Raw genomic sequence first — 25,567 nt, 5'->3', positions numbered from 1 at the left:
GTTACCATGCACATTTTCTCATGTCATTTTTATTAGATGTGTAATTTCAGTGACGATGTTTCCCATGGTTCATTTAATAAAAGTAGCTTTTATTCACGCATTTAAGTTGTTTACATTCATTTCTATTATTAATAAGACTGTAGTGAATGTCTTTGACACCTGGTCCAATTATTTCCTTAGAACTAATTCCTAGAAATGGAAATACACATTTAAAGATCTTTCGTACACTCATGTTTCCTTTAAGAACCAAAAAAAAAAAAAAATAAAAATGGTTTTAATTTTTGCCAACAGCTGAAATAAAAGTGTGAAGGCACTTTATAATCCTTTAAAATGACCTGGGGAAAATCATGATATTCCCAATATTTGATCAAAACTTCTTTTTATGATACACATACTAGAACCCTAAAAAGTTGAAGGTGAAGACATAAGAGAGAGAGAGACTCGAGGCTGCAGGAGACAGGTGTTGTGGTGGCTAGGCCAAGCGCTTTCAGGCAATTTGTCATTCATAACTCCAAAATGCAGCCTGCAACTAATCCCACAGGGGTTCCTTGCAGTGAGGGAAGGATCCACACGGGGCTTCAGCTTCTTTCCTCGTTTTGTGTTCTGGACAGAATCTCTCCAGGCAAATAAAACTGGGGAGGCAAGTCACATACACCTGTTTTGTAGGTCTGGCAGAGACCAGAAGGCAGCTGCTACCCTGAGGCGTCCTGTAGTGTTCCGGTTTGGACCGGTTACATGTTTACTCCTGGGTGACAAAGGGTTCTTCCTGCTTTCAAGCAAGCTAGAAAGGAGCAGGAGACATTTTGTTCTTGCGCTGGTTCATTTTTGTCATCTTTGCACACACCGGTAGATTTCCATGGGAAGCGAGAACCTCATTTGAAGAACTGCCTCCATCAGATTGGCTGTGGGCATGTCTTTGAGGGATTTTCACGTTCCTTGATGGGGGTGAGCCCACCTCACAGAGGGCAGTACCACCGCTTGGCAGATGGTCCTGCACGGTATAAGAAAGCAAGATGAGCAAGCCATACATTGCAATCCAGTGAGCAGGATGTCTCCGTGGCCACTGCTCCAGATCTTGCCTCTGGCTTCCCGCCTTAGCTTCTGAGGATGTTGGACTATACAACTCTTTCTTCTTCAAGTTGCTTTCGGCCGTGATCGTTTATCACAGTGATAGAGGGCAAACTGGAACAGTCCTCCTTCCCTGGTTTCTGTTTAGAAAACTAGTCCTCGTCCAGGATGATCAAGTTCAAATTAAACTTCTGAATCAATGGAACCAGCAACCATTGGCAACCACTGGGCCAGACTAGGAAAAGAACTTGCTCTGGGAAAAATGGGTAGACTTTGGCAAGCTCTCATGGTTTGGGATAAGGATGAGCAGCCAGTGTAGGTCAGTGGTGCTCAAACTATTGTCAATGGACCAGCAGCTGAATTACCTGGGAGCATCTTGGACCCTTCAAGCCTACTTAATTGGTATCTCCAGATGCTAGGCCAGGAATAGAGGAGGCCAGGAACAGGTATCCCAACAAGTTGACATGCTATGTAGAATGTGGGGACAGAGGCTTTGTCTGTCATCCTCCATGACACTGGGTAAGTCTTTGCTCTCTCAGATGTGTCAAGACAAGTCAGCGGAATGCTTTTTGATGCAATTGTTTCCCCCTCGGAATAATCAAATCATCTAAGTAAAGTGGTGAGTGTGTGTGTGTGTGTGTCTGTTTGTGTGTGCATGTGTGTATGTGTTTGTGTGTGTGTGTTTGTGCGTGTGTGTGTTTGTGTGTTTGTGTGTGTGTGTGTGTGTGTGTGTGTGTGCGCGCGTGTAGTGTGGCCTGATTTTTCATTTCCCTTCTGCTGTGTCTTACCTGGATGATAAATATAAAACTCATTGGAAATGAAAGCCCTGAATAAAAACCAGCTAACGATGTTTATTGGGAAGTCCACTGGGGAATGGATCTTGAAGCTCCCTGAGGAGCTACATGGCAGCCCCCAGCAGATGACAGATTTCCCAGATGAACTGAAGCTAGTGCCTCACAGTCAGAAGCACAAAGGAACTGCGACTTCGGGTTGGGGCTGGTGTGGACTTTCTGTCTGATTAGAAAATGCTCATTCTAGGGGCTGGAGAGATGGCTCAGTGGTTAAGAGCATTGCCTGTTCTTCCAAAGGTCCTGAGTTCAATTCCCGGCAACCACATGGTGGCTCACAACCATCTGTAAAGAGGTCTGGCGCCCTCTTCTGGCCTTCAGGTATACAGATAGAATATTGTATATATAATAAATAAATATTCTTTAAAAAAAAAAAAAAAAAGAAAATGCTCATTCTAATTTGAACTCTTTCTTTTCTCTTAGAATTAATTGGCGGAGTCAGGACGTGGTAGTGCCCAGCACTCAGGAGGCAGAGGCAGGTGGATCTCTGTGAGTTCAAGGCCATCCTGGACTCCAGAGTGAGTTCCAGGACAGTCAAAGATACACAAAGAAACCCTGTCTCAAAAAAAAATTAAGTGGTTGAGCTTATGGTTCAATAAACCCTCACTTCTCTGGTTTTAAGGACTATTAAGGATTTATCAAATTACTGTGTATATTTTGTTTGTGGATATCAGTGCACCTCAATTTGAATCCAGGCTTTCGTATATCTGGTCACTCTGGACAAGTCACTTTCTCTCTCTTTCTCTCTCTCTCTCTCTCTCTCTCTCTCTCTCTCTCCCTAAAGCCCATGAATGGAAATGTTATGGCCGTTGCCATGTACTGCTGCTGTAACACTTCTGTGTGCTAGCGTGTGCCAAGTGCTGAGCATGCAGCTTGGCATGTGTTAGTCCTGATCACTATTCCAGTCTTTGCTGCTCAGCCCGAGACTCACGTGGCTCCTGTGCGACTCAGCCTTGCCGGGAAGAGGGCTCCAATCTCCTTTCTGTGCCATTTCTGCAGCCCGATCCAGCTGCATTGGGAGCTGACTACCTCGGATTTGTTTACAAGGTAACTGCTTTCCCCCCTTTCATCTCCCTCTCCCTTCTCTCCAATTTCCATTTCTTTTGTGAAATGGTTAAAGTGCTTGACATAATTAGCTGTTAATTGTTAGCAGCTGTACCCATTATCAGTTTAATGCCTAATTAATTGTAACAATTAATGCTGCCTGTCCCGTCTTAGGAACTGTTGATGAGGGAAGGCTGGTGTCATTGAAGTTATATCTTAATTAATTTACCTCCAAATTTTAGCATTTAAGTAAGATCCTGAATCAGGGCTGTTTTCCTCATACAAGCACTAGGTGAGCAGAGAGCCTCAGTGCAGAGTGCCTGGCCTGGGTCTGTCCTGTGTAGGCTGAGCATCTCATGAAGTCAGCCTCCACCATCAGGAAACAGTCACCCAGAAACTCCTGGCCATCCTGCTGGGCCTGCCACAGATGCTCTTTTCTCTGGTTTTCCTGAACTTCCTGGTGTTGCAAAAATCATAAGACAAAACACAGCTAGAGCCCAACGATATTCAGGCCTGCACTGGAGCCAGCAGCCCATGGTGGATGACGTATTTGACACCTGCTCTGGGTTGAGTATCTATGAAGGAAGACCATATGGGTCGGGATTGTGTCTTCACTGTCAAAAGGATGGCTAACCAACTATTAGAGATAAAACTGAATAGGATAAGTTTATCTCCTATTTTCTAGCATCTCCTGTGAGCCAGCCAGGCTTGGTGCTCTATGCTGCATACACTTGGTTTCTGGTTCTCACAGTAACTTTGACGGCAAGGTATTGTTTGCTTTTCTATCTTTGCTTCCCAGACAAGGAAACCAGGACACATTGAGGATAAGTAACTGTCAAATGATGAGGGCTATAGCTCACATCTGCCTGACTCTGGTTCTGTATTAGGCTGGTCACTGTCCACAGGACCTCATCCTTCATCTGAAAGGCCGGGTGAGTCATACTACTGTGTTCTGAGGTGTGATCTTAACACGTGGTTCTCAAGTGTGTAGGAGGAAGGGAAGATTTCCCTTTATACTGAGAAGGTTTGCTGGAAAGAACTGACAAACGATTGATTAATGGTCTAAATGATACTCAGATGGATTAATGTGCAAAGGGCAACCACAAATGTGGTGATTCCTCAGGCCAGCAAGGTTCAGAAACTTCTCACAAGGGATGAGGACTTGGGAATGTAAGATGATAACAAATGACTTTAGGAACACTAAGTGGAGAACACACAGGGCCCTGGGAGAAAGTCTGTTGTGCCACAGAATAGACAATAAGTTGAAATGGTTCTCTTAGGTATACTGAAAGGGACCAGAACAGGAGATCCTGAAGAATGGCCAAGTCTGTCCAAGTGTGTGGGCTCTTTAGTCTTTCTTCCTGTGACAAGAGTTGATGAATCCTCAGGCAAAAGGCTAGAAGGTAATGGCTCTCTTTTTTGGCAGAAGCAGATTTCAGGTAGATAAGGAGGGGTATAGCCTCCAGTGGGTGTGCTCTCTACCTGCCTTTAACCTAAATTATTAACACACTAGGGCACCACATTTTGGGGTGACAGTCCTTGGATTCCTTCAGAGGACAGAATTACTTGTAAAGTATTAGAACGTGGCTGTTCTCCTTTGGGAACCCTGCTGCCAACCAGCATAGTAAGAGGAGATGAGGTGGACTTGGCTGTGCTATAGGAAGGCACAGGCTGAGGAAAACAAGGGGAGCCTGGATTGATGACACATGCCTGAAGTCCCGACTCCTTGGGAGGACTAAAACAAAGGGCTTGGAAGTCCAAGCCTGCATAAGCTACTGAACAAGTTCAAGGCTAGCATGGTCAATTTATAAATAACTTGACTCAAAATAATCTTTTCTCAATTAAAACTTTATTGGGGAAAAAAAAACCTCCCAAATAAGAAAAATTACATATCAAAATTAACCAGCCAATACATATACATCCAAGTGAACTTCTGTACAGCTAGCAGAGTGTTCTGAAGCTGTGGAGCTTCATATTAGATTGTTTTTAGCATCCTTCATTGAGATGCCTTCAGGAAAGTAAACAATTTTGACTTTATACGATTTGTTGACGTTTCTGCTCCTAGCCCAGTTCTGGAGTGAGAGGTTCCTTTCTCTTCCAACATCTTCTCAATTTCCCTTGCATGGATGTCCTGCCTCAACTTTATATGGAAAGTAAGCACTTCTCATATGTGATTAAGGATCTTGAGATGTAGAGATTATCCTAGATTATTGGAGTGAGACTCAAAATGCAGTCACATTTCATAAAACGGATACAGAAGATATAATAACAGAAGAGGAGCATAACCACCCAGCAAAAGTGTGCTAAGGAGCTTCCAGAAGCCGGGTCAGGCAAGGAAATGTTCTCCCCTAGTCTCTGGAGGCAACAGGCTTCTGTCAACACTTATTTAAGGCGTGATACTGATTTGAGTCTTCTGGCCTCCAGCACTCCAAGAGAATAACTCTCTCACTCTTTGAAGCCATGAAGTTTGTGACAATTTGCTGGAAGAGCCACAGAGAATTAGTGCAACAGATTTAAGTTTTCCCCGTTATAATTTATTTGCATCATCCAAAAGAAATGAAAGAATTAGTCATGAGTGCCGGAGATTTCTTTGGGTAAACATGTAACTCGTTGTATAAATATAGTGACTTGGGGCGTGAATTTAGAATTAAGTCTGAATGCATATTGAAGAATATCCCAGTTTTGCATAAACTATACATACTTCCATGCAGTACACGTGTGTGTGTGTGTGTGTTAAAATGAGCCTAGATTTAGGCACTCATGAACTGGCCTGATGATCTTACAGAACAAGAAACCAAGCTAGTTCTGTTGAATGGCTCCAGTGTGCAGGCCTCATTCTTATGGTCCAAAGTGGCTGCCAGTTGAGTTCTAGAAGCAGGAGGAAGGAAGGACCCATCCTCTTACTCACACTTTCATTAATTTTATTTTTTATTGAAATTAAATTTATTTCATACAGTATATTCTGATTATGGTCCCTCCTTCTTTATCTCTTCCCAGATACTCTCCACTTCCCAACCCATCTAACTCCCCAACTTTCTTCCTCTCTTTAGAGAAATTACAAACTAGAATTAAAAAAACAAACAAGCAAACAAACAAAGAAAAAGCACAAGAAACACATATACACAAACAAAAACTATAAAAATAAAAAATTGGAAGCCATAACATACAAGTAAAAGACCAGTAATAAAAATGTCCAAACAAAGTCATATGAGGCAAAAGTAGAAAATCACCATTGAGTTTGTTTTGTGTGATGGCTGGCCATGGCCCAGCTTTGAGTACAGTTTATATGTCCTGTAAGACTCCTCTGGAGAAACTAATTTTTCCTTTGAGTGGTGGTCACTTGCAGATAGCTCTTGGTTAGGGATGGGAACTCACGTCCACTTTCCTGTCTCAGTGTGCACGCTTCCACAATCTCCGAGTTCATATGTGACTTAGTCCTGCTGTCTGGTAGACACTGCTTGCTTGTGTCATTCATCTGCTGTGGCTCTTCGATCTTTCTGCCTCATCTTCCACATAGTTCCCTGAGCCTTAAGGGGAAGGACTTAATGAAGACATCACATTTAGGACTGAGTGTTTCGAGGTCTCACACTCTGCACAGTGTCCAGTTTTGGGTCTCTGTTATTTCCCATCTACTGCAGAGGACGCTTCTCTCATGATGGCTGAGAAAGACATGGGTCTATGGGTATCATTGCATTGGTGTGCTTGTTTGGCGTAGTAGTTTGCAACCTTCCTAACGCTGCGACCTTTAATACAGTTCCTCATGTCACAGTGACCCCCCAACCACAAAAATATTTTTGTTGTTACTTTATAACTGTAATTTTGCTACTATTATGATTCATAACGCAAAAATTTGTATTTTCTGATGTTTCTAAAAGACTCCTGTGGATGGGTCATATGACCCCCAGAGGGGTTGTGACCTACAGGTTGAGAACAGGTACTATAAAAAGCTTCCTGGGAATTTCTCATACATGTCTGCTTAGGTCTCTGAAATTAATTCCCTGGTGACAGTATTGCAAAGCATGGTTACCGATGTTCTATGTTACCTGTGTGACCATGCAGCCAGCTAAAACGTCAGATTCAATGAATAGAGTGAAGAGGAAATAGGCATTTATATGCAGCTAGCCTTTTCTGTCCTGCCTGCCAACTACTCAAGTTGCTTAGAGTTTAGTCAGCAAGGTCAAGGGGGAGGGATTGGATCATAATTCATAGTTGTACGTATTTTGTTTTGTTTATATAAGAAAACCTTACCTGGAGTAGATTTTGGCTTTGGTAAGGCAACATGAGCCTGATGTTTGTTTATAAACTGGAAATGACCCAGGAAAAAGTGAGTCAAATGGTTTGGATCTGAAATCCACATAGATTAGCAAAGGAAATGAGTTCTTCTGGTGTTTTCTAATTTATGTATTTCACGAAGGATAAAAAGACATGTTTCCAGATAAAATCAAGGCTGATCCTGTGGCCGTGAGCCTGAACCACCTTCATGAAAAGACAGAATGGGAATGGGGTGAAAAGGAAGCCAATTTAGCTTACTATGAGCAAAAAGTTCAGACTGGAGAGTGGGTCCTGGCAGTGTCCTGGGCCAGATGGCTTCTTTCTGATCACACAACTCAGTAGGGAGTCAGGGGAGGCCCCTAGGAGCTTGTCAGAGATCACAGTGGAAGACGACACGCCATGGGGATCTGTGTCTAATTAAGAGCCAAATGAATGAGGCTGTCAGGGAGGGAGAACTTTCCATACCCCTGTGAAACAAAGAAGTGGTTGTTCCTGGGGTAAAGACTGGCAGTCTGTGCCAGCATGCCAAGGATGGGATGCAGGGAGTGGGCTTAAGGTGAGCCCCAAATATGGACAACTGTATTTGGGCAGGGACCAAGAAAATGGAACGGCAGGACCTCATTTTATTGGACTATAGCGCAGGCCTGGAGTGAGTTATCAGCCAGTTCCCATCTTCTGAGACAGTTCTGGCATTCTGAGGTCCCTGGGGTCAAAGGCAGGGGTCAAGGGTCAGAAAGAGGTTAGCATCTCCCCCTCCCCCTTTTGAGGAAGTGTGTATGGAAGGAAACTCTAAAGTGTTTTATGGACTTTTGCAGACATTTCTTTGAGAGGCTATGGTGAGTGCATGGTGTTCGGCTGGGGTTTCCGAAGCTGTTTGAGTCACGGACTCTGTTGTGAGGCGGTTATAAGTGACACATACAGAAGGAACACCTCTTAAGCCAGAAGGGGAAGCAATGGCTTGGCTTCTGCAAAACAATAACTTTATTTCTGCTGAAACCAAGGAGAACACACAGAGAGCACAGCACACGCCAAGGCTCTGTCTTAGCAATGGGTGGTGCTGCGGGAATGTCTACACGCCAGTCTAACTTGAGCAGAAAGGAACATCTCTCTGAAAGGATCCGAATAAACAGAAATTGATGGTTTGGGACTGGAGAGGTAGCTCAGTGCGTGAAGTGCTTGTCTTAAGCAAGCAAACAAGCAAAAACAAAAACTCCGGTATGGTGGCATGTGAGTATAATCTCAGAACCGGGGTGGTAGAGGCAGGCAAACTCCTGGAGCCCACTGGCTGGCCAGCCTAGCATACTTGGTGAGTTCCAGGCCAGCAAGGAATCCTACCTTAACAAAAACAAAACAACCCCCCCGCCCCCCCCCCAAAAAAAACCCAAAGAGCTTGAGGAATAATACCTGAGGTTGACCTCTGGCCCCTGCACATATGCATGTAAGTATGCATGCAAATCCACCTGCATGCACATGTGAGCATGCACACATAAATAAAAGAGAAATGGGTGACTTCTGTCCTTACAGTCTCTTTCCCCACCTCTCTCTTTCTTCTCCCCTTCCTCTTTCCTTGGCTTTGATTCTTGCTCATCTTGGCTGGCTCTCCTGCTTCAGCCAAGCAGCATCTGAAGAGATGCTTCACACAACTCCAGCTCCAACTTGCAGCTCACATCCCAGCCCCTGTGTTTCCGTATCTGCTCTGTTCTTCAGCCAGATACCAGCTGCCTCTGAGACAATTGCCCCAATTCAGAGGGGCTTTGGAAATAGGAAAGTCCTTAGCAGGGAGCATGTAAGCCAGGCCCAGCATGGTTCTCAGGGCCTGCCATGCCTTCCTTCTTCAGCTACCCAGGAGTCTGGGAAGGTTAATTTGTGTGTGTAGAGCCAGGCATCATGCCAGTGTTTCTGGGTGGTGGTGCCAGGGTCCTTTAAGCAGTGGTTTCTTTCAAGCCCTGGGCAGGAATTCAGTCATGGAACAGCCAGCCTGCTCCCAGTCTACCCACAACGCTTCCTGCCTTGCTCTGATCTGAACCTTAGACCACTTTAGCTCTTGACCAGTGGTTTTCAACCTGTGGGTTGAGACCTATTGGGGATTGACAAATGACCCTTTCACAGGGGTGGCCTAAGACCATTGGAAATATCAGATGTTTACATTACAATTTATAACAGTAGGAAAATTGCCGTTACAAAGAAGCAACAAAAATAATTTCATGGTTGGGGGTCATCACACCATGAGGAACTGTATTAAAGGGTTGCAGCATTAGAAAGGTTGGACCCCTGCCTTAGAGAGATGCTGTCCTTTAAACTGAGAGTCAGAGATGAAGAGCAGAGCAGAGCATTGTGGGAACGTTGAGAGCCACGGCCTAGGGCTAAGTTCCTTTGCTCGGCTTGTGTTAGCTGCTGGATTAAGGCCTTCAGTCTTAGCCTCCCTTGGGAATCTTCCCAGCAACAGCAGCTGAGATGTCTCCCAGGTAAGGCCATTTCATAGATGCGGAGCAGGTGCTCTGCCATTCTGATCAGGGCTTGCTGGACCATGACCTTTTCAGCTTGTCAAAAACAAAACAACAACAACAACAACAAAAACCACTGGGGATCTTTCTGCCGCCTGCAGGTCAGAACCAGGACATAGGAATTAAAAGGCCTGCAAGGATTCACCGAACAAAGGAGGTGTCGGGAAGACTTGCCTTTGAAACCGACTCTGCACATCATTCCTCTCACTCTGACCTGCAAGAGTCAAGATTCCTAGCAATGGGCAGCAAGGGCTGGTTCTAGGTGACCGGGCATGAATGGTTAATAAGGGAATGTTGGGTCTCACGGTGCCAGGGGAGCCTGGAGGAACAGGCTGGAGGCTGCACACTCATGGTGATGCTCCAATACACACTGCAGAGCTGGCCCTAAATGAGGACACTGCTGTGGCCACTGCCACTGCCAGCTGGATGCCACATTTGTGTCCCTGCCAGGAACCTGATCATCTCTACCACTGTTGTCTTCAGGATGAACGCCACATCTGGCCCGGCGATGCCACCCCATCTTCCTGCAGCCCCTTTGCCACCTGCTTTCATTTTAGTTACAAAGGAGCCAGAAAAGTGGCCGCTCTTGTTTCTATCATGGGAAGGCAGAATTCATAGTGTGTGTATGTGTGTGGGTGTGGAGAGTCCTGTCACACCAGGAAGGTGTGGAAGAGGTGCCAAGCAGACGGACAAAAGGACAGCTGCCTTCTACACCAGCATTCCATGAGGAAGTGGTTGTTATTGTTTCCTTTGGGAATCCTGCTTAAGAGGGGTGATGTTGGAACTGTGTCCTCGGAGGGACATTGTGCAGGAGGTAAAACCTTCAGAGCCAGATCTTGATAGGGAGTGCCAGCTCCTAGTACAGCAGTCGGGGTTGGGGGTGCTAGTGAGTCTGCCAGGAGGGTGTAGTGACAGTGATGTCTTTCCTATCCATATCTCCAGAGACAGTTGATGTCCTGGCCCCTTCGTCTCTGAATTTCAAGACTCAGTTAACAAACTACCCAGAATACATCTCCTCTAACGTTGTCCGAGAAAAAGCTCTGGCGACACACCATTCACCTAGAAGGAGTTTGAGAGAAGGCAACCGAAGGAGTCCCAACATAGATCTTAATCTGCTAATGTCATCTCTTTAAAAACCACTTTCTGCCTGGTGTTCCCAGCAAGACCCGGTTTGTACAGAGCCTGGCTTGGAGTCTGGCCTGCTGGATACCTAATACAAGTTTCCAAAAATAAAGCTGACATTTGTTGAATACCATGTGGTGTGTCAGGCATTGTACAGGGGCTTTGCATAAATTATCCAAGTAATCCTTGTGAAAACACCAGGAAATAGGAGCTGTTATTACCTCTATTTTACAGTCGAGAAAACCTGAGCTAAAGAGGATAACACACATACCTGCAGTGATGCTTAGTCCACAGATAGATGAACTGGCATTTGAACCGGAAGTCTGACCTCAAGGCCATGTTGCTAAGCAACCTCTCCAGGATCTGATTCTAGAAAAATATTTGAATCCCCACGCATGAGGTTTGAATTCACCTTTGCTCTCTAGGGTACAGTCTAAATCAAAGTTAGGACACTCCCTGCCGTGTAGAGATATCTGTTAGCTCTCACACACAAACACTCTGAGAGGTCATAGTGGCTACCCCTCTCTGGGTTATATGACTCACTATCCTTGCAGGCTTCTGTCTGGAGCTCATGGACACATTTTTCACCCTCTGTGGAAAAATGCTCATGTAAGGGGCAGAATATGTCTGGGGCCAGAAGAGAAGAAAGATTCTGAGAGATTGACAGAGAGAAGGGCTGTGGGTGTGTGGTTCAGCGTTCACTCCCTCTAACACATACAAGATTGAGAATCACCTTACAGAAAGGGAAGATTTATTTTGGCTATAGGATTTTGGAGGTGCTGGTCTGTGACTGGTGAGCCCTCTGGTGTTAGTGCCCGTGGTGAGGTAGCACTGAGGGTGGGAGTGGGCAGCAGAGAAACTGCTCAACCACTGGCCATGGTAACAAAAAAAAAAGAGGGAGAGGACCAACTGGATCCTTGCTCACCCTCCCCCCTCCAAGACAAAGCTTCCTGATGATCCAAAGACCTATCATTTGGTCCCACCATCACCTTCTAATACCGTCTGCATGGTAACCAAGCCTTTAACACAGAGGAAATACCAAGGAGGTTGTCATGATAAGGTGTGGAGTCTTTCCTATATCTCTAAGGACAAGACAGATGATAGAATTTACTGTCTGTCTGGTGGTGACAAAATATCGCAAGGCGTTTAATTGGGAATGATTGGAGCAATGACCACTGAGGCACTTCTAAGGAGGCTGGAGAGTATCCCTAGGCTCTGTGAGTCATCTTTCTCCAAACATTGCCTGCCACGGGGTTTTATGGTTTGTTTTAAGATGTCTCCTGTTCCAGAATTCCCAAGAACAAAAACTAACTGGAGTTCCTACAAGTAGCATGTGTTTGTTTATCAACTTGGATGAATGAGTCTTATCTTTGGAACAGCCAGGATTTTGGTGGCCTTTCTGAGGTCTGGTCCTACATACAGTTGGGGCAGGCAATCCAGAGAGGTGAACTCCTGGCCAGTAGGTAATCCTGGCACCATATAACCCCATGTCAGTTACCCTAGGATACATGCTAATGCACCCATTGTTCTAGTTGGTGTTTGCCATGAGCTCACAGAAGGAGTTGAGCAAAATCTATAGACACTAAAAATCATCAGGAAAAGAGGCACAGTAACCCATAAGGGTGGGCAATGCTAGGATGGGAAGTTAGTGATGGAGATGGTAGGAATGACGGTTGTCCGAAGTCAACATGGTCCCTTGGGGAAGTTTTCCTTTCCAGTCTTTCAGCAGACTTTTTGCTAAGCATTTAGGATATACCAGGGTGTGTTAAAAACAGGAATGAAGAGTGGGTTAGACAGTCCCTAACCTCTAGTGAATGGAGCTGAGTGGAGGAGACAATGACTTGACACTACAATATAGTTTGAAAGAACCCAATGCGGTGTTTTCAGGTACTATGGGAGACAGATGGAAGCCACGAAACACTGAGTTGGAGAGTGGAAAAGAGTTATCTAAGCTAAAGCATGGAGTAGGGATTGTCCAGGGGAAAGAAATTGTTATTAACTATGTCTCCTCATGCTCATGCTCATGTTGAACTTGAAGTTGGAGACTTTTGAAAAGGGACTAGGCCATGAGACCACTTAAACAAAGCCATCATCTTCATGAAAGGCCTCAAGGAGTTAAGCAGTCCTTTTGCATGGAAGGATCTAGCAAGAGGTTGTTCAAAAACAAGGAAGCCAGTTCCAAACAGGCTCAAGTCAACTATGAGAAATAAACCGATTTTACTGTTCTCCCAGTCTTTCTTTTATGTTTTGTTTTTGTTTGTTTGTTTGTTTGCTTTTTGTTTTTTGTTTTTCGAGACATAGTTTCTCTGTAGTGTTGGAGCCTGTCCTGGATCTAGCTCTTGTAGACCAGGCTAGCCTCGAACTCAGAGATCCGCCCACCTCTGCCTCCCGAGTGCTGGGATTAAAGGCGTGCGCCACCACCGCCCAGCTTCTCCCAGTCTTTCTAACAGCATCTGAACTGATGAAGACAGGAAGTGAGGTGCAAGGGAAGTAGCCTTGGATAAAGAAGAAAAACACTTGGCTTCTTAATGCGCGAGAAACCAGCTCCTGGCGAGGTACGGGAACTCTGGATGGAGGAGCAGTGAGAAGAGTTTGACAAGGTAATTTGGGACCTTGTAGGACTGGGCAAGCCAGAAACAGAATTTAGACTGTCTTGACACAACTTGAATCAAGCAGCTGGACCCATGCCGCAAAGCTTCTGTGTAGAGCTGTGTAGAAGGAAGTAGGCTCCCCAGCTACCACCGGACAATCCAGATGACCACAAAGCAATCCAGATCACCATAAAGCAATCCAGATCACTTCAGATTTCAGTGACCCAGTCACAACCCAAGCTAAGGTGTCTCAGAAATCCCTCTTTATCTTCCCTGCCTCCTCCCCACAGCTCCTATGAGAGTATGTATCGATCAATTCACAAGAAAAGTGATGCGACCAGTGGCTCTCAGGATCCTAACTTGAATTTCCCCAAGGAGCCATCACTCATTTGCTAATTCCGCATTCATGGAAACCCTACAGAATACAACTCCCACATTTACCAGGGTCTGAATGTAGCAAGCATTCAATCGATAGGAACTCTGACTCCTCATAACTGTCTCCAGGCTCAGATGTGGAGGTGGTGCCCATAACAAAAGGTGAACTCCTTAACAACAGGCATAAAGAGTCTCAAAGGACCTCACCCACAAAATTGTCTCACTCTCACAAACCTGGTTTTGCTCTGCTCAGATCTGCACATCCCAGTGTCAAGGTCAAGATAGAAAAGAAGCCTCAGAGAGTTTTGTCTAGAAGGGGAAAGGTGAAAGGCAAAAGGTGAAAGAGTGTGAGCTGGTAGCACCAGGGCTTGATGAGGCAACTTCAGCCTGGTGGTCTGTAATTGAGAGAAAGAAATCAGGTCTTGGTAGGTAGCCAGCTAGCTGAGGGTCCCATGGTTACACTTTTAATCCCATCAGATAGAAGAGAACAGAGGGGGAAAGTGTGAAGGGAAAGGAATGGGGGAGGGGAAAGAAGGAAGCTTTACTATGGGTAGAAATTAGGGAAGCACAGCCACTGACAAGCTCCAATCTACCCATAGGCCTATTGCAAACCGTTCCCGGACCCTTTCCAGGGAGGTCCCAGCCCCTGATCCTTTTTCCATTTCTCCCAGATTTCTGTAGGAACAGCAGTGGGATTGTTCTTTCTTCACAAAGCCGAAACAAAGCAATAGCAACAAAAAGTCCAAGCACATTTTTTTCCCCTAATCAGCCTTTTCTGGAATGTGATGTGGAAAATCAGTCTCCCAGAAGCTAGTTCCAGTCCTCAGCAGACATGCAGGAAGCTGCCCTTGAGAGAGGCTTTCTAAAGCACCCCAAACTGGAGATGTCCTACAGAGGGCCAGAGAGGAAAACCTTGGGGTGTATCTTAGTTAGGGTTTTCATTGCTGCAAAAAGACACAATGATAACGGCAACTCTTATAAAGAAAACATTTAATTGAGGTGGCTCATTTACAATTTCAGAGGTTCAGTCTGTTGTCATCAATCATGGCATGACAACATGCAAGCAGACATGGTGCTGGCTTCATCTTGGGTTGTAGGGAATAGGAAGGTGATCTCAGCTAGCCATAAGAGGAGAGACACTCATGGTGGGGGCAGGAGTGAATTGCTCAGTGTGATGATTAGGGCTATCCACTCAACATAATCTAGGATCACCGGGAGATGTTTCTCTGGGTTTTCTCAGAGAGGATTATCTTGATTATTGTTGTGGGATATTTGTACACTCTGTGAAGATATGTTGCTGTGATTGGTTTAATAAAGAGCTGAATGGCTAATAGCTAGGCAGGAGAGGATAGGAGGGATCTCCGTGGAGAGAGAGGAAGAGGAAGAGAAACCGAGGCATGCCAGGAGACTTAAAGCAAGTTGTTGTGCCATACTGAGGAAAGATAAAATCCGCATGGTAGAATGTAGATTAATAGAAGCAGGTTAATTTGAATTACAAGAGCTAGTTGGAGATTATCTATCAACTGAAATATATTTCTGTACATCTAGAAAACCTAGCATAACTGTAAGTTTGACTATTATAAATGACTAGTCATTAATTCATAATTCTAATTATACATTACATTTTAAAATGAGCTGTATAAACATAATACCTTAAACAAGAGTAGAAATATACATATATACAATGTAACAAATTGACCTTAGATTTATATTAATAGAACAAGATCTACACTAATGTCAAATATTCATTTCTGTAAATCATATCCCCCTTTAAATGAAACCAAACATTTATAAACAAATATTTTGGGAATTTGGGCATTTTTTTCCCAAATTTCTTCCTGCTGTTTGTTGGGTTAAAGTATTTTTAGGATTCATGGAGATCTTTTGAGGGGTCTTGTTCCATCAAACTACTTAGCCTGGAAGGAATCTACAGGTTCTCATCTTCTGTGGAAACAAAAGCAGAACCTCTTTTCCAAAGTAACATATCCTTAGACTCAAATTTTGAAGTCACGATACCTTTAAAATATATATGTAGGTTCAGCTTAGCAGCCCCCACAATTAAATTTATCTTTGTAGTTATGTCATTGACAGTCAAAAAATTTAAAGAAATCACAATAATATACATAATCCAGACTCTCTGTGTATATTTCATCTTTACGTGGCTTATTTTTAAATTCTATTACTTTTTAATATTTATTTATTGTCTTTATTCCTTTAATCAATGACTGTCTGTACTCTTGTCTATACTCTTTTCCCTCTCTATTCCAAATCTGTATACATTTTCTAAACACACTGTTTATTTTCAACATTTAGAAAACTTATGGAATATGGTATTTAAAATATTTTAAAAATTTAGACTTTTCACAACAGTGAGACATGTCTGCTTCCAGCAGCACCAATTACTTAAGAGACGTTGATGGGACTCAAAGAAACTTAGTATGGAATTTGCTTCAATATGACAAGGCTAGCCATTTGGGCAAGAAACTGTTCTTGCATGGACTGCTTGATGGTATGCTATATGAACTGGACATGCAGGACCCACAGAAAAGTCACTGCTGAACTTGCCTAAAGAAGGTGGGACAGTCCTTCAGGGTTCCTGCTTCACAGAAGAAAATAACTGACAAACTTTGCTAGTACAAGGCAAAACAAATCTTCAAATTTTCTGCTTTATGGAAAGGTCTGCCAGATACTATGGGCCTGTAGGCTGAAGATGGATGCCTCAATGTTACAGAAGAACTTTGAGTGACTTTCCAGGCAGTGAAATGTCTCTGTCAATTCTAGAGCTTTGGAAGTTGCTTATAATGTATTTCCTGTTTACTTAGGTAATATTACATCCTTCCGAGATTTTTGAAGAGTTGAAGGCAGATAGTTATAGTTTTCCTTAGTTATGATAAAGAATAAATTAGATATAAAATTTTAGAATCCTTTCTTTAATTTTGCCAGATACAAATAGACTAAATATTATACCTGTAATTTTTACTTGATACCTGTTTTGTTATATGTAATTTTACTATGTTAAAGTTAAAACCTTTTTTTTTATTTAGACAGAAAAGGGAAGATGATGTGGAATTCCCCTCTGTATGCTTTAAAAATGTTTTATCATCATTGGTTAATAAAGAAACTGTTTTGGCCAATGGTCCAGCAGAGTAAAGCCAGGCAGGAAATCAGGCAGAGTCAGAGAGATGCCATGTAGCTGCCAAAGGAGACAGATGCCCAGAACCTTACCCAGTAAGCCACAGCTTTGTGGCAATACACATACTAATAGAAATGAGTTAATTTAAGATATAGAGTCAGCTAGATAAACGCTTGAGCCATTGACCAGATAGTGCTGTAGTTAATGTAGTTTCTGGGTGATTATTTGGATCTGAGCAGCTAGGAAATGCAGAAGCAGTCTCTGTTTACAACTCATGTCACTTAGCAGATTAAAGACTCATGTGGTCAGAAAATGATAGAGATATACAGAAATACAGATTCAGAGGCAAAAAGAAAAAAGAAAAAACACTAAAGAGTTTACAATGTATTTCAAAATATAATTGGCTTGGAAGAAAGAAGAAGAAAGGATAGTGAAAGCTCTTAAAAATAGAAACATAGTCGGGTGTGGTTGCACACATCTTTAATCCCAGTGTTTAGGAGGCAAAGGCAGGTGGATCTTTGTGAGTTTCAGGTCAGCCTGGTCTACAGAATGAGATCCAAGACAGCCAAAGAAAGCAGAGAAACCCTGTCTCAAAAAACCAAAAATTAAAAATAAAAGAAATAAAATTTTTAAAAAGTATTGTAAAGATGGAAAATATGCAGAGAGTCTGGGCATTATATGTTATTATGTTATCTTTTTATTGTTTGAAAGATGAGAGAAGGAGCAACAGCTATAAAAGACAGTTGATTACAAATGCTGCTGGATTAATCTAACCAATATATTTTGAAAATGCCTTGACTTCAAACTTAAGTCAAAAGATATACTTTGGAGAAGAGGTTTTGCTTTTGCTTCTAGAGAAAATGAGAGTCTGTGGATTCATTCTGGGTTAAGAAAAATAAGGTTTGATCAAGTAAGAACCCCCGAAAAATCTTTGATTGTAGCAGATGACCCAGATTATTTAATGTTTTAGAGCACCTCTGATGCAGTTTCCTCTGAGTTCTATGTCAAGAACAGCTCCAAGACTTCTGGTTGAGATGATCTAGCCTCACTAAATACTCTAGTCAGGACTTGACCATAATCCTTAATTTTCTTTGGGTGCTCATAAGATTACCAGCACCCCCAATCAACAGGAAGTAGCCTAGAAAACTATGCCCACATTCCCAAAAATAGATTATGGATGCTTATCTTTGTTGAGTATATTGGTTACAAGTTGTTATGCATAATGGCCAGGAAAAAAGCTAAATAAGGGAGATAAGATTCAGGGAAAATGCTGTGGGATAATGCTCTTGTACCCTGTAAAGATTTATCACTCTTAATGATTTAATAAAATGTGGATTGGCCAGTAACCAGGAAGGAATTATAGACCAGACTATCAGCATTCTGGGAAGGGGAAAGGTTCAGTCTGCAGTCACCATCCTGATGCAGAGGAAGTAAGATGAAAATGCTGCACTGAGAAAAGGTATCAAGTCATATGACTAAACATAGATAAGAATCATAGGTTGCCTGTCCTGTGGGAAGTCCAAGGAACCCCCACCTTCATCCAGGTCTAGCAAGTTGAGCATCCAAACTGCATTGCTTTTCGGGCTGAGGGGGGGGGGACTTACTTGGGGGAGAGGGAGAGAAATGGGAGGCGGTGACGGGTAAGAGACAGAAATCTTTAATAAATAAATAAATAAATAAATAAATAAATAAATAAAAAAGAAGAAAAAAAAGAGATAAAAAAAGAATCATAGGTTGTTGTTAGTTGTATGAGCTATTTAATAAGCCTGAGCTAATAGGCCAAATGGTTTACAATTTAAAAAAAGAGCTAGTTGGGGACAAGTCTAAGCTAAAGGACAAGCTTTCATAATTAATAGTAAGTCTCTCTGTGGTTATTTGGAGGCTGGAGTACCAAAGATAGTCCAACAAGAAAACTTGCTACAGATTGTATTAAATGATGTGGGAGGACCCATCTTCACTGTGGGCAGTACCAGTTTCTGTGCAGACAATGCTGTATTGCGTAACATGAAGAAAGTGACCTGACCACTAGCATGCATCTTTTATTCTCTGTTTCCTGGTTGTGGAGATGATATGAGCAGTTCCTTCAGCCTCCTTTTGTCTCATTCCCCTGCTCCGATGTGCTGCACCTTGAACTGTGAGCCAGAATAAGCCCTTTCTCCATAAGTTGTGTCTGTCAGAGTATTTTACCACAGCAACAGAAAATGCTAAGACACTCAGGGAGGCTGAGGGAGGGCACACTTTTCTCTTCCTTCTTTCTCTGTGCTCCCAAAGCGTAGCTGATCTTTCTATGGCCAAGAGGTGCCTAGCCTACAGCCATTTTTGTTACATAACCTTAGATGGGAAGTGGACAGCTTCTTTTCTGCCCACTTCTGGTAGCTTTCTCTCTCCTGTGGCATCCCTGCAGGGTTCTTACAGGCAAGCTTAGCATTGGTGGTCCACCTGTCTTGGTTTCTTTCTCCTAGACTTGAAGTGGGCTTTGCTGGATCCTGAATATTTATTTTTGGTTGGTGCTAAGCCCTCCTGGGTTTCTTGAGCAGTTTTACACAATGACAAATCTTTTTGCTTAGAAGTGATTCAGTTATTGTCAGGTATTCTACCCTGGCTATGAATTATGGAGCCTTCTAGATAATTGTTGGTCCTTCAGGGATATTCAGGAAAAGTGGACTGTTGGAGCAAGGCATTTTCATGGGTAGGAGATCCTATAAGCCTGGTGGGCAGGGGGGTTCACCATTTACTAAGGATACCACCTCCAATTTGAGCCTAGTGACAATTCTATGAAGTCAGTGTTTCTGTTGGTTGAATACTGATAAATTAGCACTTGGTGATGATGGCTAGCGAAAATTCAAACTAGGTCCCATGAGCCACTGGTCCCATGACTTGTGCTGCAAGCTGATCAACACATGTCTTCATGTTATGTGTGCTTTGAGTAGATTTGTCAGATTTCCATCTCTGTGACACAATACTGAGATAATCAATTTGACTCACAGTGTCAGAGATTTCGTTCAGTCCATGGCTGTTTGCTCTTTTGGAGCTTAGTATATCACGGTGGAGACATAAAAGAAAGAGGAAGGGCTAGGGTCCCAGTATTGTCTTCTAGAGGGTGCTCCCCAATAACCTAACTTCCTCTTATCAGGTCCCAGAATTTAGAGGTTCTATCACCTCTTAGTAGTGTTGCCGGCTGGGACCAATCCTTTACCATACTGGTCTTCAGGGGATATTTAAGATCCAAACCAAACACTATCTCATTTAGTATATGCTGCTGATTCATCTGCATTAAACTTACAGCCAGCAGCATGACACGGAGCGTGGCCAAAACACTGTTTCTCTGCAAGCTCATCTCAGCCTTGGGAATAGAAAAGATTCCTTCAGCCCTACACTTGGGGCCCATTTTAAACAGAAAAATAGCCTCCCCAAAGGCACAAAAATACAAATACGCTAAATAGACTACAAATAAGACCAGGTTTGCAGAAGGAGGACTGAAGCCTGAAAGTGGAGCGTCACCTTCTGGCTCTCTCTCAGCAGGAAATGCGCATGGCTCCCTAAGGAACGTGCACTGCTCTGCGCATGCCCTGAATGCCAACTCCAGTGATTATCAGATTTGAAGCTGACAAGGAATGAAGCAGGATTTTCTGTGTCAGGGTCTGTCTGGGGAGGAGAGGAGCAATGCCACCCTTGTTCTCCCGGGATCCTCATCTGATTGTCTTGGAACTACTCAGGCTGTAAGGCCTTCGGACAGTTCTCTGCACCCCCCGGGTTGGGTTCCAAATGAAACATTTCCATAGGTCCAGCTTCTTGGCAGGTGGAAGAGTGACCTTCAGCAAGGTTCACCTTAATACTTGAGGCACAGAACATTGGTTGGTGGCCATGTTTGTATTGTGAGAAGAATGGCCCCTGGTACTTTGGTTCTTTTCGAACAGTTGCTAATAATTTTGCACTCAATTTCCATTTAAATGGAAACATTAACCTCTGGGGCCTGCAGAGGAGCCTAGAAGGGGTTTGTAAGTACAGCTCTTATCTCCATGGCTCAGAGTGTCCCAGGAGTCAATGCAAACATACTTCTAAATCGCTCCTCTCCTAGACAGATGGGAGGGTCTCATTTCTGTCTCCAAAGACCCTTGTCTTTTTCCTTAAGAATAAAGTTCATTTTCTCATTTTCTAAACAGATCCGATGTCAGGAAGTTCTTCCTTAAGTCTAACCTGCAGTCTTTCTGGTCACTTATAAGCTTTCTTTTTCTGCCTCATTTGCAAAGGAAGAAAATGAAATCAAGCACCAGAGCTGAGAGCTGAGACTCCAGCGAATGTCTGGAACAAAGCACAGGTCACTGAGAATAGCATATTTGTTGACAACAAGAAGAAGCCAGAAAAAAAACATTTTTCATTTCTTTATTCTTCTGTTTTATTCTACAATTTCTTTGATGATGATGAAATCCCACTTAAACAGATTCTTTTGGTGAAGAGACAGCATGGTAGTTCATCTTGATTGTCAGCTTGCCAGGACTTGGAATCTCGAGGAGACGAACCTCTGGGTGGGGCTTTGAGGGCATTTCCAGAGAGTTTTAGCTGAGAAGAAAAGGTCTGCTTGAGCGTGGCTGGCACCATGCTGTGGACTGGGACCCAGGGCTAAGGGGAAGGCCAGTGTGTCGGCCACCATTCCTCTCAGCTTCCTGACTGCAGAAGCAGTGTGATCAGCCACCTCACAGTCCTGCCGCCGTCCCTGCCCCACTGCAGCAGAGCCATAGCTCAAGACACATGCCCAGATAAACCCTTCCTTCACTTGCTTTCTTTTTTTCCTGGGAAATGAGAAAAGTAACTAATGGGGTGGGGAATAAAGTTAGCCCAAGGCAACTAAGAGTCTATAGGGACAGAGCCCTGGAGCCACCGGCCTTCTCTCTGCAATGAATGGTAGTTGGCCGCTTCAGTGTTGGGGATGATGTAATGGTGATAATGGTGATGGTGGTGATGGTGGTGATGGTGATGGTGGTGATGGTGATGATGGTGGTGATGGTAATGGTGATGTTGGTGATGGTGATGATGACATGTTGATGTTGGTTATGGTGGTGATAGTGGTGATGATGTTGATGGTGGTGATGATACTGAGGGTGATGGTGGTGATGATGGTGATGGTGGTGATATTGGTGATGGTGGTGATGGTAATGGTGATGTTGGTGATGGTGATGATGACATGGTGATGTTGGTTATGGTGGTGATAGTGGTGATGATGTTGATGGTTGTGATGATGGTGATGGTGGTGATATTGGTGATGATGGTGATGGTAATGGTGATGTTGGTAATAGTGATGATGACATGGTGATGTTGGTTATGGTGGTGATAGTGGTGATGATGGTGATGGTGGTGATGATACTGAGGGTGGTGATGACAGTGGTGGTGGTGATAGTGGTGACAGTGGTAAATATGTCACTTAGAATTTAGCTACTTATGCTTGGTCTCTGTGTAGGACTCCTAGCAGAGAGATTAGGACCTGTCCCTGTGGCTTAGCTGGCTTTTGGGAACCTGTTCTCCATGCTGGATTAGCCTTGACACAAGGGGGAGGGCTCAGTTCTGCCTGAACTTGATAAGTTTTACTCAAGCCCCTGGGAGAACTGCTCCTTTCTGAGTGGAAACAGAGGAGGAGCAGAAGGGGAAGGGATAAATGGGATCTGTGTGGGGGACTGGGGAGAGAGGAGGGAGGGGAAATTATGGTTGATATGTAAAATAGATGAAAAAGTGTTATTTAAATAAAACTAAAAAAAGAAAAGAAAAAAGAACTTAGCTACTTACAATGGAGCCTAAATTCTCCATTTCTTATTTGAAGATTTCAATATTCACTGGTCATTGCTGGTCCCTCAAAATGTCAGAGAAGGCAGGCTGGCTCACTTTGCTTTAAACCCTATGCTCTCCCTTACTTTTGCTCTCCTGGATTGGAGATGAATCTCTACCCAGGTGAAGTACAAGCAGAGGTGAGCTGCTATGGAGTAACTCCTTCCTGATGCATGCACACAGGTGGGCAGTGGGGCTGTATAGACGCACCCCTTGGGGGAGAGTGGAGACCAGTGGTATACCATCGAGTAAGTGGGAACCTTGCGGTGCTGTGTCCAGAGGGGTTCTCTCATTCATCTGTTGGTTTGGGTGTCTTTCTCTCTTTGCAGGAAGGTTCTTTGTTATCTAAAGCTGCCCCCACAAGCCCCTGGAGCATATTCCTGGTAACACATTCACAAGTACTCAGTGAGAGTGAAGAGCCAGGTTGGCATCCACCAACTGGTCTACAGTGCCTTCCTCTCTCCCAGCATCAGGGTCCTATGAGGGGAGAGGAGACAGGTGTGTGTGTGCGTGTGTGTGTGTGTGTGTGTGTGTGTGTGTATGGTGAGGGTTGGGGTATGAGTGTGTAAATGAGAAGGAAGATTGAGGGGACAGGCAAAAAGCTGTCACCTCCTCATGTAGCTCTGTGGCCTTTCTGTTCCCAACATCCCAGTCTCCATTTCCCACCTCATCCCCTTCCACTCCTGGCAATGGTGGAAACAAGGGGTTCTCTCTCTGTCTCTCCCTCTCTCTCCCTCTATCTCTCTCTCCATTTTCCGTCTGGATTCTAAAAATAGCTCCAATTAGAGACGTCTGCCCATCATCCCTGGGCTTTCTTTTTCTCATCTTCATTTAAATTCTGTTGGTTTTATCTCCTGTAATTTCTGGCTGAGCTAGAGGAGCCTCTGCAGATGGTGGGAAAATGTGTGACTCTCTGTGTGTGTGAGTGCGTGTGTATGGATTTCTGTGTGTGTACACACATGCACACTTATGCACATTAACAGATGCATCTGTGAATGTGTGTTCACATGTGGCTCTGCACACAGAATCTGCACATGCATACCCGTGTGTGTATAGGTGTCCTTATGCTTATATGTGCCTATGCAGATATGTCTGCATGTGTGATGTGTGCATCTGCGTATCTTGTGTAGATGCGTACATTCCTGTTGCATATGTATAATATGAACATATACCTTGTGTTTTGTAGTACTCTTTCTAATTTGTGCAGGGAGTTTTAAGAACAGAGAAAGGCCCCAAGGACAAAGAACCTATGAGACCCAAGTTAGAAGGGCAATTCTATCCATGCTTATTTCTCTTAGTTCACAAATTCGGCAACTCACTTCAGTTGACAGGTAGGACAGACGGCCAAGAGTGTTACGCTGGGAGTCTTCCTCTTTCCAGGGGACCTTAATGAGGGTGACAGGTAAGTCCTGCCTCCTAACAAGAATATGGAACGTGCCAGGTCAGCGCTTGATAGTCAGCTGGGTCAGGTCGTTTCTACCCCTCCCGTGTTCTTCCTAACTCTTGTTTGCTTGCCTCCGATAAGAACAGTGCCATAATGAGTCATATCAGTATCTGAGGCAAAAAGGGAAGATGAACAACCAAAAACCAAACACAAAACATAATACTGTCCCCATCTTTGTTCTTCATGAATTGTGTGTACTAATTTTGACTTTTAAAATATTGCATGTTTGGATGTTCTTTATTCTTGGTTTATGATTTGGGATCCTTGTCTCTGAGGCATTTGACTTCACTTTGTCCTGTACTTCACTTTGGCCTTCTCTGACAGAGGCAGTTAAAAAGTATTTAGTGGTACATTTCCTTCCCCAGCAGCAGGCTCCTCCTGTTTGGGGGGGGGGGGACAGTTAAGGCTGAATTCGAAGCAGATTTGGAGGGTGAAGAGAATGTTTCAACCTAAGCTTTTTCATGCAGAGATCATTGCTAGAGTTCCCTAAGAAGCTGATAACTGGTGTGTTGCTACTGAGCAATGGGTTTCAGAGGGAGGAAGGGAGAAGATTCACATTGGCAATATTTTAAACTAACTAATTAATGGTTTGCAATTTTTGGTTCAGACTCAGAGTCTTGCATAGGCTACACCAGCACTCTACTGCTAAGCTACATTCTCAATACACTCTTTGTTTTTTAAAAAAATTAAGGAATAAAATTTCCTATTTACAAATGTGTTATTTCATTACTGAAAAATTTGAAAATACAGATAAAGTAGGAAACAGAAGCAATACCCATTCATAATCTTCTCATTCTGTTAAAACCTGAGTATTAAAAAAACCCGAGTATTAATCACATATGTAGATTTCATAAATATAGCATTCATGTAAACAGTGTTTTATGGCTTTATCATGTTTAAAATTTTGTGATCCAATTTCTAAGAGAATACATTTATTATTTCTCAATAACATTATTTTTAGTGGTTGCCTACCATCCTATTTTGTGAATGTATTACAATATATTTGCTCTATCCTACTGACTAGTTCTTTTTCTCCTCCTCCTCTCTTCTTCCTCTTCCTCTGCTTTTTTCCCCCCTTTGGTTTCTTTGAGACAGAGTTTCTCTGTAGCTTTGGAGCCTGTCCTGGAACTAGCTCTTGTAGACGAGGCTGGCCCCAAACTCACAGAGATCCACCTGCCTCTACCTCCTGAGTGCTGAGATTAAAAGTGTGCACCCACCACTGCCCGGCTTGACCAGTTCTGAATGATACCAATATGGAGGCCTGGTCAGAATGAATCTGTAATTCAGTGCATGCTGGATACAGACACACACACACACACACACACACACACACACACACACACACACAC

Source organism: Microtus ochrogaster, chromosome 5, assembly GCF_000317375.1.
Source record: "Microtus ochrogaster isolate Prairie Vole_2 chromosome 5, MicOch1.0, whole genome shotgun sequence".
Taxonomy (NCBI): domain Eukaryota; kingdom Metazoa; phylum Chordata; class Mammalia; order Rodentia; family Cricetidae; genus Microtus; species Microtus ochrogaster.
The sequence above is the reverse complement of the archived record's forward strand: the minus strand, read 5'-3'. Positions refer to the sequence as shown.